We start from the raw sequence: 16,180 nt of genomic DNA on the forward strand, positions 1-16,180 counted from the left end.
CACCTTCCCAGCCAAACATATACACACATCACTCCTCACACACACCATCCCAGCCAACCATATACCCACATCACTCCCCACACACACCAGCCCAGCCAACCATATACACACATCACTCCCCACACACACCAACCCAGCCAATCATATACACACATCACTCCCCACACACCTTCCCAGCCAACCATATACACACATTACTCCTCACACACACCAGCCCAGCCAACCATATACCCACATCACTCCCCACACACACCATCCCAGCCAACCATATACACACATCAGTCCCCACACACACCAACCCAGCCAATCATATACAAATCACTCCTCACACACACCATCCCAGCCAACCATATACCCACATCACTCCCCACAGACACCATCCCAGCCAACCAGATATACATCACTCCCCACAAACACCTTCCCAGCCAACCATATACACACGTCAATCCCCACACACACCATCCCAGCCAACCATATACACACATCACTCCTCACACACACCTTCCCAACCAACCATATACACACATCACTCCTCACACACACCTTCCCAGCCAACCATATACACACATCACTCCCCACAAACACCATCCCAGCCAACCATATACACACATCACTCCCCACACACACCAGCCCAGCCAACCATATACACATCACTCCCCACACACACCATCCCAGCCAACCATATATACACATCACTCCCCACATACACCATCCCAGCCAACCATATACACACATCACTCCCCAAATACACCATCCCAGCCAACCATATACACATCACTCCCCACATACACCATCCCAGCCAACCATATACACACATCACTCCCCAAATACACCATCCCAGCCAACCATATACACACATCACTCCCCACAAACACCTTCCCAGCCAACCATATACACATCACTCCCCACACAACCATCCCAGCCAACCATATACACACATCACTCCCCAAATACACCATCCCAGCCAACCATATACACACATCACTCCCCACAAACACCTTCCCAGCCAACCATATACACATCACTCCCCACATACACCATCCCAGCCAACCATATACACACATCACTCCCCACAAACACCTTCCCAGCCAACCATATACACATCACTCCCCACATACACCATCCCAGCCAACCATATACACACATCACTCCCCAAATACACCATCCCAGCCAACCATATACACACATCACTCCCCTCAAACACCTTCCCAGCCAACCATATACACATCACTCCCCACACAACCATCCCAGCCAACCATATACACACATCACTCCCCAAATACACCATCCCAGCCAATCATATACACACATCACTCCCCACACACACCAGCCCAGCCAACCATATACACATCACTCCCCACACACACCATCCCAGCCAACCATATACACATCACTCCCCACACAACCATCCCAGCCAACCATATACACACATCACTCCCCAAATACACCATCCCAGCCAACCATATACACACATCACTCCCCACAAACACCTTCCCAGCCAACCATATACACATCACTCCCCACACAACCATCCCAGCCAACCATATACACGCATCACTCTCCACACACACCTTCCCAGCCAATCATATACACACATCATTCCCCACAAACACCTTCCCAGCCAACCATATACACACATCATTCCCCACAAACACCTTCCCAGCCAACCATATACACACATCATTCCCCACAAACACCATCCCAGCCAACAAGACGGCACTGGTTGCACTGGAGCATGCCCATATAGCTGATGGGTCAGCTGGGGCCAAAGGCCACCTAGGGGGGTGCCCTGGTGGAGTCCCACACAGCATGTGGCCCTAGGTTCACATTAGGCAGTCATATGCCAACAGCATTTACTGTATGTGTGTTCCGGAATGCATTGACACCACTGTCGAGGCGACAGAGAATTGCGATTTGTCATGAAACCGGTGCCCGCCATGATTTTGCCGTCAAATCCGATTCTCCGCCGTATCGCGTAACCGATTCTTGCGTCAGCCAATGGAGAATCCCACCCAGGGTATATCAAGCCAGGTTCTTCCCTGGGATCTGCCTTGTCCAGTAACAACATCAGCTGGACTCATAACAATAAGTGTTTATTTACGGAGATATATATTACAAACATGCGTCTCCTAACCAAAAGCCACAATTTCAGTCTGTTCCTATTTATCAGGGCAGAAGTGAATCCCCAATTAATTCCCACTAGCGGCATAAAATTAAATATTGTTTAATATATAATCAACAGTGAGTACTGCCTGCCATTTCCAGAGCAGTATAGGCAACGGAATTGTCATTTCAGCCCCCCAAAGTTTTGCTTCATGGTGGCTCACACTTACACATGTTTGCAACGGCTAGCCAGCTTGTGGAATGGAGTCATGAGCTAGATGCTAAGAGGATAATCCACGTTGACCAGCAGCCACCCTCTGTCACAGTGCCTGCTTTACTGAGGACCGCAGATTGGGGTAGAATGAACATCGTGACAGCTGGCAGGATGGCGGGCATTCATTGGCAGGGGCACTCACCAACACTCAAACAGAGCCAGTAGGAATTAATCATCAACTAACCTGCACCCTATTGCATTTACTACAATTTATCCCCACTTTCACTGCCTACCCGTGCTGAGTACTTTCCTGCGACTTGCTAAGAAACATGGATCTGTGGAGACTGCGTTTACCTCAGCAGTAACACATACAGGCTACCAACACTTGAAATAGTACAACACTATTTTATTAAGCTAGGAACTGTTGAACATATTTTCACTGTGGGTCAACACTATGTTAGATTAAACTGAAGACCTATGCCTACCCTGACCAGTCTAGACTATCAGCACATGGTGAAGATCTGTGCTACAAGCTGCGAGCTCTGTCCTTCTCAGAGGCTGCATCCCGAATGAGCGGGAAAACTAGTGCCCTCTGGCTTTATAGTGAGCGAGCTCTAACTGTTGTGTGTGATGATTGGTCTTGCAGTGTGTCAGTCAGTGTGTGTCTGCACCATGATATACTAATGTGTATATTATGACAAGTGGGTGTGCTTGCAATGCAGCCTCCCACTATGGGAGCATGTAGCATGGTGCTACACGGTACTATATCGATGCTCAACAATGACTTCAGCCATTTTCCCTTCTTGGGCACTACTTGGTGTTGTATGTTGGTTAATTTAGCTTCGGAATGATTACTGAGACATCGGTACACTGGGGGGCCCATGAGATGCAGGCGCGGGAAAGCAGCTTTGCCGTAGTTTCTGACGTCACTCTCATTACAATCCTTCTTTTAAATTGTTTGCGCAGCATACCCTTGGCTAATCCAGGAGTTAATACTCAGTAGTATGTCTCAATATGATTTTTGGATATGGTGCTGGAGAACAAAATGCAGTAGAATTCTAAGATATCGGACGATGAAAGGGAGCAGCCCCGGATGCCATGGGGCTGAAGCCTCCTCTTCAATGTGGTGACTGGACCTCGAGCAGTTTCTTGCGCCGACACTTTCTGAGGTTCTGAAAATGGTGACTGCAAACATTACCAGAATAGACGGCAGGCATGGCTTGTTGACGCAGGATTTGAGTGCTCGTGAGATCGAGCTGCAGAATACTAACAAAAGGCTTGAGGACACAGAGGAGAGAATCCTGAATATTGATCCTGTTGCATCCTCAGGTGAGGCTTGCATTCAATCCTTGGAAAACCAACAATGTGGTATGTCAGAAATCCTGGCAGATTTGGAGAAGCGGGGTCAGAGGGACATTGTCTGGGTCGTCGGTCTGCCAGATGAAGTGGAGGGTAAGACTCCTGTTAAGTTTTTTTTAAATTGGCAACCACGTCTCCTTAAGCTGGATGAGAGGGCTGGGTGTTTCAAATTAGAAAGTGCGCGCCGTATCCTGTCATTGAGGCCAAGGGATATTCAACGCCCCGGGCCATTAATCATTCACTTTCTCTTGAAGGGTGGGGGTCCTGAAAAGGGGGGGGAGGTGGACACGAAAGGTGCGGTGGGGAGGCCTGAAAAGGGACAGCCCTCAGCGACCCCATACAGGGTGTCCTCACTTGAGGGGGAGTGGCCTAATGCGCATGTATGTGGGGGGTGATATGGCTCATGGGTGGAGGGTGTGGGGGGACCCTCAAGCTCAGTTAGAGATCAGGCCACCCTTTCAAAATGGCAGCCCGATCTCTGAGAAGCCGGTCTGGCCGGCGGGTTCAGCTCTCCAGTGCTGAAAACATTTCTAAGTGTGCGCTGGACTGCGGGGAAACTAAAAAAATTACTACGGGTACGATCTACCGGCTAGGCTGCGCCCAAAAAGCAGCGCGCTGTGGCACGACATGGCCAGTAAATGACGGGAGACCCCGCTTCCGGGATCAACTGGGCTCACGAGACCTTTTTTTTAAAAATAATTTTTATTGAAAAAGTTTGTATTTATATAACAACGAACCGCAATAAAATACCAACAATAACAATTATGGTAACAGTCATAAACATTTGCCCATCCTCAATGAACAACAAAACATATTAACAACAACTTAAATTAACACAATATTAAGTTAAATAACCATAGAAAAAGAAAATAGAAACAATAAAGAACACCCTCCCCCCACCCCCGGGTTGCTGCTGCTATTGACCAAGATACCTATCTTTGAGCCAGAAAGTCCAGAAAAGGCTGCTACCGTTTATAGAACCCTTGTACTGATCCTCTCAGGGCAAATTTGACCCTCTCCAATTTTATAAATCCCGTCATGTCACTGACCCAGGTCTCCACACTTGGGGCCTCGCATCCTTCCACTGCATCAAGATCCTCCGCCGGGCTACTAGAGACGCAAAGGCCAGAACACCGGCCTCTTTCGCCTCCTGCACTCCCGGCTCCGCCGCAACTCCAAAAATCGCGAGTCCCCAACCTGGTTTGACCCTGGATCCAACCACCCTCGACACCGTACCCGCCACCCCCTTCCAGAATTCTTCCAGTGCCGGGCATGCCCAGAACATGTGGACATGATTCGCTGGACTCCCCGAACACCTGGTGCACCTGTCCTCACCCCCAAAGAACCTACTCATCCGAGTCACAGACATATGGGCCCGATGCAGCACCTTAATTTGGATGAGACTAAGCCTCGCACAGGAAGAGGAAGAGTTGATTCTCTCCAAGGCATCCACCCAAGTCCCATCCTCTATCTGCTCCCCTAGCTCCCCCTCCCATTTAGCCTTCAGCTCCTTCACTGACGACTCCTCCACCTCCTGCATTACCTTATAGATGTCAGACACCTTCCCCTCTCCGACCCACACCCCCGAAAGCACTCTGTCCATCGCCCCCGCGAGGGCAGCCAAGGCAATTCCTCCACCTGTCGCCTAGCAAACGCCTTTACCTGCAAGTATCTGAACATGTTCCCTTGGGGAAGCCCAAATTTATCTTCCAGTTCCTCCAGGCCCGCAAACCTCCCGCCAATAAACAGGTCCCTCTATTTACTGATGCCCACCCTTTGCCACCCCCTAAATCCCCCATCCCTGTTCCCCGGGATCAACCGATGATTTCCACCTAATGGAGCCTCCATCGAGCCCCCTGTTTCCCCCCTATGCCGTCTCCACTGTCCCCAGATTCTTAGGGTCGCCGCCACCACCAGGCTCGTGGTATACCTCTTAGGAGAGAGCGGCAATGGCGCCGTTACCAGGGCACCCAGGCTCGTACCTCTACATGACGCCGTCTCCATTCTTTTCCACGCCCCCCCCTTCATTACCCATTTACGCACCATTGACACATTGGCCGCCCAATAGTACCCCAAAAGGTTGGGCAGTGCCAGCCCGCCTCTATCCCTCCCTCGCTCCAGGAAAACCCTCTTCACTCTCGGAGTCCCATGTGCCCACACAAAGCTAAAAATACTGCTAGGCCCTGGGGATGAAGATGGGCAGGCACTGAAAGAGGAACAAGAACCTCAGAAGCACCGTCATTTTGACGGACTGCACCCTCCCCGCCAACGACAATGGCAGCATGTCCCACCACTTTAACTCCTCCTCCATCTGATCCACAAGCCTGGTGAAATTATGCTTGTGAAGAGTCCCCCAGTCCCTGGCCACCTGCACCCCCAGGTACCTAAAACTCTCCCCTGCCCTCCTAAGCGGGAGCCTACCAATTCCCTCCTCCTGGTCCCCAGGGTGCACCACAAACACCTCACTCTTGCCTAGATTTAGTTTATAGCCTGAAAAGGTCCCAAACTCAGCTAGCAGCTCCATCACCCCCTGCATCCCTCCCACCGGGTCCGCCACATACAATAGCAGGTCATCGGCATACAACGACACCCTATGTTCCTCCCCACCCTGCACCAAACCCCTCCACCTCCCTGAATCCCTCAACGCCATCGCCAATGGCTCGATTGCCAGTGCAAACAACAAGGGGGACAGGGGGCAACCCTGCCTGGTCCCTCGGTAAAGCCGGAAGTACTCCGACCTCCTCCCATTCATGGCCACACACGCCATCGGGGCCTCATGTAGCAGCCTCACCCATCTAATAAACCCTTCACCAAATCCAAACCTCCCCAACACCTCCCATAAGTACCCCCACTCTACTCTATCAAAGGCCTTCTCCGCATCCAGCGCCACCACTATCTCAGCCTCCCCCTCAATCGCCGGCATCATGATGACATTCAACAACCTCCGCACATTCGTGTTCAGTTGCCTTCCCTTAACAAAACCTGTCTGATCCTCGTGTACAACCCCTGGCACACAATCCTCTATCCTGGTGGCCAGGATTTTTGCCAGCACCTTGCCATCCACATTAAGGAGAGATTTGGGCCTGTATGAACCCCACTGCTGGGGGTCCTTGTCCCTCTTTAAAATTAAAGAAATCAGCGCCCGCAACATTGTCGGGGGCAAAGTCCCCCCTTCCCACGCCTCGTTAAGTGTCCGCACCAGAAAGGAGCCCACTCGGTCCACAAACTTTTTATAAAACTCCACCGGGAACCCATCCGGCCCCGGCGCCTTCCCTGACTGCATCTGCCCGATCCCCTTAACCAGCTCCTCCAGCTCAATCGGCGCCCTCAAACCCTCCACCTGCTCCTCCTGCACCTTCGGGAAAGATAGCCCATCGAGAAACCTCTCCATTCCCCTCCTCTCCCCCGTTGGCTCCGACCGGTACAGTTCCCCGTAAAAGTCCTTGAAGACCTCATTCACCTCTACCCCCTTCCGCATCACATTCCCACTCTTATCTCTCACTCCAGCAATTTCCCTAGCCGCATCCCGCTTGCGGAGCTGATGAGCCAGCATCCTACTCGCCTTTTCACCATGTTCATACACTGCCCCTTGTGCCTTCCTCCACTGTGCCTCCGCCTTTCTAGTGGTCAGCAAATCAAATTTAGCCTGTAGGCTGCGCCTCTCCCCCAACAATCCCTCCTCTGGTGCCTCCGTGTACCTCCTATCTACCTCCAGCATCTTCCCCACCAGTCTATCCCTCTCACTCCTCTCGCTTCTCTCCCTGTGTGCCCGGATGGATATCAGCTCCCCACGAATCACTGCCTTCAAGGCTTCCCAGACCATCCCCACCCGGACCTCTCCCGTATCATTAACCTCGAGGTACCCCTCAATACTTGCCCGGACCCTCCTGCACACCTCCTCCTCCGCCAACAACCCCACATCCAACCGCCACAACGGGCGCTGGTCCCGCACCTCCCCCATCTCCAACTCCATCCAATGCGGAGCGTGGTCGGAGATTGCAATGGCCGAATATTCGGCCTCCTCCACTCTCGGAATCAGTCCCCTACTCACCACGAAGAAGTCTATCCGAGAACAAACCCTATGTACATGGGAGAAGAAAGAGTACTCCCGTGCCCTCAGCCTCACAAACCTCCATGGATCCACCCCTCCCATCTGGTCCATAAACCCTCTCAGTACCTTGGCCGCCGCCGGCCTCCTACCCGTCCTTGAACTGGACCGATCCAGTGAAGGATCCAACACCGTATTGAAGTCTCCCCCCATAATCAGACCTCCCGCCTCTAGATCCGGGACACGTCCCAGCATACGCCTCATAAAGCCCGCATCATCCCAATTTGGGGCATACACACTAGCAAGTACCACCTTCTCTCCCTGTAGCCTGCCCCTTACCATAACAAACCTACCCCCCTTATACGCCACCACCTCAGATGCCTCAAACAACACATTTTTCCCCACCAGAATCTCCACTCCCCGGTTCTTCACATCCAACCCGGAGTGGAAAACCTGCCCCACCCACCCCTTCCTCAGACGGACCTGGTCCGCCACCTTCAGGTGGGTCTCCTGAAGCATTGCCACATCTGCCTTTAGTCCCCTCAAATGAGCAAGTACCCTAGACCGCTTCACCGGCCCATTCAGTCCTCTCGCATTCCAGGTGACCAACCGGATCAGAGGGTGTCCCGCCCCCCTCCCCCGTCGACTAGCCGTAGCCCGTTGACTGCCCGCCCAAGGCCAGCAACCCCCGCCCGACCCAGTCCCCGCGGCGACAACACCTCACCTCTGTCCCGGCGGCCCACACCAGCTCCTTCCTGACCCTGCCAGCTGCAACCCGGTATTCCCCTTCCCCCCCCCCCCCCCCAGGCTAGGAACCCTCCCAGCCGCGAACCGTCCTCCATTGTACTTCCGTGGGTCAGCTAACTTCTGCTGACCCCGGAAACTCCCGCCAAAAACCCAACCCCTCCCAGAGTGGGATCATCCCCCATCCTGTCACTCCTCAAGGCATCGCTCCATCGCGGGGAGGAACCAGTTAAGGCCCCGCCCCTCCCCGTCATCATCCCCACCCCCCAGCCCCGCGACGCGGGAAACCAGAGGAAAGCCCGCGCTTTCGCACTGCCCCACCACACCCTTCTGACGCAGCTCCCAAATACCAGCCCCACTCCATACCCCCAACCCTATACAGAATACAACAAATCCCCCAACCCCCCCCCGCAAAATACAAAACTCAAACAATGCCCCCCAACAAAAAAAAACAGAACAACACCCCAATAAATAACCATATCAAAATTACAAAAGTACAGAAAAAACACAGCAACAGCAGAAACCAGCAATAAAGCATTACAACCGACCCTGCAACCCCCAACCCCTAGTTCAAGTCCAGCTTCTCCGTCCGCACGAAGGCCCACGCCTCCTCCGGGGAATCAAAATAATAATGCCGGTCCAAATAAGTTACCCACAAGCGCGCAGGCTGCAACATTCCAAACTTTATTTTCTTCTTATAGAGCACCTCCTTCGTCCGATTAAATCCGGACCGCCGCTTAGCCACCTCCGCACTCCAGTCCTGGTAGATCCGCACTACCCCATTCTCCCAATTGCTGCTCTTCACCCTCTTGGCCCAGCGCAGCACACACTCCCGATCACTGAACCGGTGGAACCTCACCAGCACCGCACGCGGGGGTTCGTTCTCCTTAGGCCTTCTGGCCAGTACTCTGTGGGCTCCCTCCAGCTCCAGGGGCAGATGGAAAGATCCTGCCCCCACTAGCGAGTTCAGCATCGTGGCCATGTAGGTTGTCAGATCCGACCCCTCCAGCCCCTCCGCAAGGCCCAAGATCCTCAGATTCTTCCGCCTCATGCGGTGATCAAGCTCTTCGAAGCGGTCTTGCCACTTCTTATGGAGTGCCTCGTGTCCCTCCACCTTACTCATGAGGACCACGGCCTCCTCCTCTCGTTCAGTGGCCTGCGCCTGCAACGCCTGGATGGCAGCACCCTGGGTCGTCTGAATCTCCGAGAGATTTTTATGTTTCCTGCAGAGAGCTCAGCACCTCAGCCTTAAAATCTGCAAAACAGCGCAGGAGAGCAGCTTGCTGCTCCTGGGCCCACAGCCTCCAGTCCTCTCGTGCTCCGCCGGCCGCCATCTTGGAATCCTTCCCCCGTTTTTTCTGGGGAGCTGCTGCCGTTTTTTCCCCCTTTCCACTCCGAGTTCGAGTCATGAAATGTGGAGAAAGTTGATCACCGCACCTTCTTCCACCGGGAGACGTTGAAAAAATTCCGTTTTGGGCTCTAAAAAGAGCCGAAAAGTCCGTTTGAATCGGGAGCTCCCAAATGTGCAGCTTCCTACGTCATCGCCGCCACCGAAAGTCCCCGTCTCACAAGATCTAACACGAACTCGCGAGACGTAGCGGCGTGAAGCCCACCCATTGTGGCCGAGATCACGTTTTGGCAAATCTGCTTATTAGAGCGAGACAGCAAGTCTCAGTCTAATACGCAGTTCCATCAGGTACGCGAGGCAATGGGATCTATCCCCTTGGCCTTGGAGACCTCGGGCGAGCACCGTTCAGTGCTGGTCTCCACAAACGGGGACCAGACCGAATGGCACTCGTGGGGGTCTCCCAGGGGATCAGAGGCCCCCAGACATGTGCCCTCTGGGCAGAATGGCACCCTGGCACTGCTGGTGCCACCCCAGCAGCCTGGCACCCTGGCAGTGCAAGCTGAGAGCCAGCCTGGCACTGCCAAGGTGCCCAAGCAGCCCTGCCAAGCTGGCATTTTCCAGGCTGCGGTTATCGGGCTGGAAGGTGCATTGTGTGGATGTGGGGGCAGGGTGCCAGGGACCCGCTTATGATGAGTTGGGGCTTGGGGGGAGGGGGAGGATGGGGTTTGGGAATTGCGTCGGGAGCTTGAGCAGAACTCAATATAACAGCGTGCGGTGAGCAGAGCTCCTTACTGCAGGAAACGGGGCTGGGTTCAGCTGCGGATGCACATTCCCCGCTTGAGGCCCCGTATCTAACCAGATGGGCATTCCATAGCGGGGTGTTTCCCAACGCTGCAAGCGCTGGGAAACACGTGGCTGAATGCGCTCGCTATGGGACTCTGTTCCCATTTGGTTAGATTGAGCCCTACGTTGGGGTAAATGCAGGTGTGGACCTCACCAAAGGAAACACCCTGTCAAACCATCCAAAATTACTCTTCAAAATGTTCTGGTTGGATTGCATCCAAGATTTCTCCAGTTTCTATGTGGAGCACCAGAAATACTAAATATGATCTATGTTGATTGTAATTTCTCTGAACTATTATTCCTTCTTTCCCTTGATCCAACTTCTGGGTCTGGACTTGATCCATTTCTTTCCCTCTTCACTGTTATGATATTCTCAGTAAGAAGTCTTACAACACCAGGTTAAAGTCCAACAGGTTTGTTTCAAACACGAGCTTTCGGAGCACGGCTCCTTCTTCAGGTGAATGCACCTGAAGAAGGAGCCGTGCTCCGAAAGCTCGTGTTTGAAACAAACCTGTTGGACTTTAACCTGGTGTTGTAAGACTTCTTACTGTGCTCACCCCAGTCCAACGCCGGCATCTCCACATCATGATATTCTCAATCACATTTCCCTGTCTATTTGTTTTTTTTAGGTTTCACATGCTCCCTTTCCTTGCATCTTACATTTTCACTCTTGCTGTTGCTTATTTTTGTCCATTCTTCCTTACTTATGGAACGTTGACTTGGATAGTCCTGGGACATCGATCCCTGGAAGCAAATCCTTGGGTAGGATGGGAAGTTGTGAAGAATCCAACTGGTCAATGTCTTGGTTTCCCTCAGAATCCAACAGAGCTAATTTGCCAATTCGTTCCCTTTCTTCCCATGTTGAAAAGGCGGACATTGTGTGGCTTGGTTCCATGTCACATTTTTGACATCTTTGATTGCTAGCATCCTTTTTTTTCATATAAATTTAGAGTTCCCAATTATTTATTTTTCCAATTAAGGGGCAATTTAGCATGGCCAATCCACCTACGCTGCACATCTTTGGGTTGTGGGGGTGAAACCCACGCAAACACGGGGAGAATGTGCAAACTCCACATGGGCAGTGACCCAGGGCCGGGATTCGAACCTGGGACCTCAATGCCATAGGCACTGTGCTATGTGCCGCCCAGATTGCTAGCATCCTTGATGGCTACTTTTGGTGGATGGTTAGAGGCAGACATACTTTCTCGAAGGTCACCACTCTTGGATGAATGTGGTATTTGAAAAAAGTATTCCACCAGTAGATTTTCACCTTTACTTTACTTTGAATCAATACGACAGAGTGCTGAGTGGTCACTCTCATTCTTGTGTTTTTTCTGGTCCAATTTTTTTCACTATGCATTTGTTGTGAGTGAATAGACTTCTCGACCTGCTCCTGGACATCCTTCTGCAAAATGTCTGAACTATCAATCTCTGTGAAGAGTGACAAAACATCAGCGCTGAAGTCATAGTCCAGGGCCAGGATTCGCCGACCTGACGAATCCCGCGCCCCGAGACCAGCCTCCCCATTGCCCGGCACCGTTTTTCGGGTGCCGGCAGGATCGCCACCACGCCGGTCGGGGGCCGTTGACAGCGGCCCCCCTGGCGATTCTCCTGGCCCCGAAGGGCCAAGTGGCCGACGAGTTTGGCCGTGACCCACCGGTGTGGATTACTCACCTCCCACACGGCGGGACCTGGCAGGTGAGTGTGCGGCGGCCGTCTTGGAGGGGGGGGGCGGGGGGCGTGGCCCGCAATTGGGGCCTACCAATCGGCGGGCGTGCTGGTTCCGTGGGGGCCTACTTTACTCCACGCCAGGCCCCTGTAGGGCTCCGCCATATTGCCCAGGGGCTGCTGCGGAGAAGGGAACCCCCGTGCATGCGCAGGAATATGCCGGCCATTCCGCGCATGTGCAGAAATACGCCGGCCATTCCGCGCATGAATGGACTCGCGCGGGCCCTTCCCCGCCGGCTGGAGCTGCGGGGACGACTCCAGCAGCAACCTAGCCCCCCTAGAAAGGTGCGAATTCCTCACTTTCGGGGTCCGGTTTTCCTGCCGGCGTGGGGACAGTGCCCCATTTTTAGAGAATCCAGCCCCAGATCTTCATTGCAGTTGGATAGTGTTACGACACTCGGGGAAGTGGGTGGTCAGTTCCAGCCCAGAGTCACAACACAAGTGAATTAACCAATAATTCTCATGAAAAGTCCCAAATTCCTTGGTCCCTGGCTGCCCAATAACTACAGTCACCAGGTTTGTAAGTTGAAACACAATTACTATTTATTTATACCAAGAACTATCCTGAAACATGTAGTAAATACAACTGGATAACAGCAAGCTAATACCTACGACCCCTTTAACTGTCCCGCCCTCTACCCACAATCACAGGACAGACAAACACAGAGTGGAAAAGGGGTGAAAAATAATATGGACAAAAGTAAAAAGATAAGAATCTTTGCTTCAAATGGTGCTTCTTTAGCACACTTTCTTCACAACACGCTTGCTGGTCAAGTCTCCGGTTCATAGCAGATAATGGTCTTCTTTGTTGAATCTTCCATTCATTCAGGGTCCCCGTATGTTAGAGAATGCAGTACTTACCGGCAGCAGGCCTTCTGGAGAGACACCCTTATTTCTCATCAAACTGGGCTTTCAGCTTGAGGCTCGCATTCAGGCCTCTGTCGTTCCGAATAGAGAGATGGTCGATTGCTTTTCAGGAGAGAGAGAGTTGATCGGTTCTGGACTCTGCCTGAACAGAGATTCCTCGAGGCTCTCTACCAGTTCAGAACCACAGCCTTTGTGGAGGAAAACAGAGAGAAGAGAATAGCAGGTCCTTTCCTGGGGCTGCCAAATTAGACTCAACGCTCTGGAAAACATTCCAACAGGATCAGATTCAATCACCACCTGTTACCTTTTGGGACCAATTCATTGCCCACCAGCCAAATCAATCAAACCGAGTCCCAGCCAATCTCTGTCATTGGTGCCGGTCAGTCTACATTAAACCAGCCCAGACTAACACAGGCCACTGCCTTATTCGGCCTGAATTAAAGGCACAGGCTGCCGTAAAGACACATGTCCATAAGTCATCCCTGAATCAAAAATGCAACGGCAAAAATAGAAGGGGAAATAAGGGAATAGACGGGAAGCAAATAAGAAGGACCCTTACAATAGATTATGGGATTTATTTCTGAAGTCACCTGTGGATTCTTGCTGATTGACCTCTTCCATTTTCCAGTTAAGATTGAGGTCTAAACAAATTCTTCTACTGAAAAGAGAATGTCAGGAGTTTTCCGCTCATTCACCCCAGCACGCCCTCAATGTGGGTTTCCCGGTGGCAAGGTCCTGGGTTTGATTCCCGGTTTGGGTCACCGTCTGTGCGGAGGCTGCATGTTCTCCCCGTATCTGCATGGGTTTCCTCCGGGTGCTCCGGTTTGGCCATGCTAAATTGGCCTTAGTGTCCAAAAAGGATAGGTGGGCTTACTGGGTTATGGGGACAGGTGGCAGTGTGGGCTTAAGTCAGGTGCTCTTTACAAGTGCCGGTGCAGACTTGATGGGCTGAATGGCCTCCTTCTGCACTGTAAATTCTATGATATAGTTAAGACATTACTTTCATTCTATTTCTGTCCTGAAGGGGGATTGGAATTTAAGGGTGTGGGGGGGGGGTCACAGAGTGTAATTTTGAGTACAGACTGGTCTTATAAGCCTTGCTCCTCTGTAATTACTCCTCTGGTGTCTGTTAAGAGTTTTGAGCATGTATAGGCTCTTGGGCTTTTCAATCTGCAAGAGTGTGACCTGTAAGCAAGGCCTGTTTTACTGCAGCTCCTGTTTTCATAGTTATTGCTGTTACTACTGTTGCTGAGTTACCGTTACTGTTAAACGTTGTCATTTCTTTACATTAAGAAGTTCCTTCTTTTAAAACAACGCATTTGAATACCTTCTTTATGGTCTCAAGTTATCACAGAGAGGAACATCTAAGTGGATGCTTTCCCATGTGTCTGCAGCCCTTGTTCTTCTAGTTGGTAGCGGTCTTGGGTTGAAACTTGATTTGATCCCTCTGTGCATCCAAACCTCTCAGACAGCCTAACTTTAGGATCTATGTCTCTAATAACTTTAGGTCTACCCAAAGTTTTATATTTTCTTACCAGCATTTAAAGTTTTCCCGCACAGTTTGGCCTCTCACCGAGACCTGCTGTAATTATTGTCTCTCCCTGGTGGATCTTTATTTATTCTTTTTTAAATTTAGAGTTCCCAATAATTTTTTTCCAATTAAGGGGCAATTTAGTGCGGCCAATCCACCTAACCTGCACATCTTTGGGTTGTGGGGTGAGACCTACGCAAACACGGGGAGAATATGCAAAATCCACACGGACAGTGACCCGGGGCTGGGATGGAACCGAGGTCCTTGGCGCCGTGAAGCAACAGTGCTAACCACTGCGGCACCGTGCTGCCTCCCTTGAGGATATTTCAACTAGATTTATTATTTATTTCTTGAATGTTGCAAAGCTGTTAACATCTAAGTTACTTTGATAATCCCTTCGCTCCCTTTCTCTGGAGCAGCGGACATTTGCAGGCTCTTTTGTTTGAGCTGCCTCTCAGTCACCATGTGTAGTGGCACCAACCCAGGACCTGGACTGTTGGATATTCCGTAACCAGCTCTTGCAAGGGATCTGGTTTTCACAGCACTGCCTGTCCAGTGCGTCAATAAAAACAACTTTTACTCTTTTTAAATGTTGCTCACCAGTTGCACGATCATTGTTCTGTTCTCTGACTCGAAGCCTATGATTTCTGGATTGGGATTTTCGCACAGACCACCGTGTGCTGTGGGGCAGCCCTAAATGACTTTGAAAATGAAGCTTCTGACTCTTCCTCCCTCCACTTTGTCCATGGAGTAACCTCGCAGTTCTTCAATTATGTCTTACCTGACTCTGCAGTTTTAGCACCACTTTAACAGGTTTGACATTAAATCTTCAACAAAGTTGAAGTTTCCGTGTTTTGTGGGTCCATCACCATTGCCGTCACGGTGGATGTTGGTTAGTCGAGCTTCGGAATTATTACTGAGACATTGGTATATTCAAACTAAACTGGTTTATTGTATACAACTGAGTGTACAGCTATCCATGGCTGGGTGTTACACTCCTAAAGCCATGAACATTCTCCCCTTGCTCTCCTTGGCATGTGTTCTTCACCATGGGAGGTGCTATTTTCACAGTCCCCCACATTAAAACTTCCAAACCCCAATAATACACCTCGCTTGGAAATCCTAGAAATTTATCTTCATAGATAAAAAATACAATGAAAAGCATAGATCGTTAACTACGGTAGTGCGGGAGGTCTTTACATTCATCCAGTCCCATTCCCTCCACTATGTCCATGTGTAGGATCTTGATCACCTTCCAACTAGGGGTCAATTCTGATGACCTCCTTCCACTATCAGTGCCAGGACAAAGGCCTATCTGACCCTGCTACTATGGAATTTGGTGCTGAGTTGGCCTTTGGTCCCCGATGCTTGACCCATTTAATGGTCAACATGGAC

This window comes from Scyliorhinus canicula, chromosome 12 (genome assembly GCF_902713615.1).
Source record: "Scyliorhinus canicula chromosome 12, sScyCan1.1, whole genome shotgun sequence".
NCBI classification, from domain to species: Eukaryota; Metazoa; Chordata; class Chondrichthyes; order Carcharhiniformes; family Scyliorhinidae; genus Scyliorhinus; species Scyliorhinus canicula.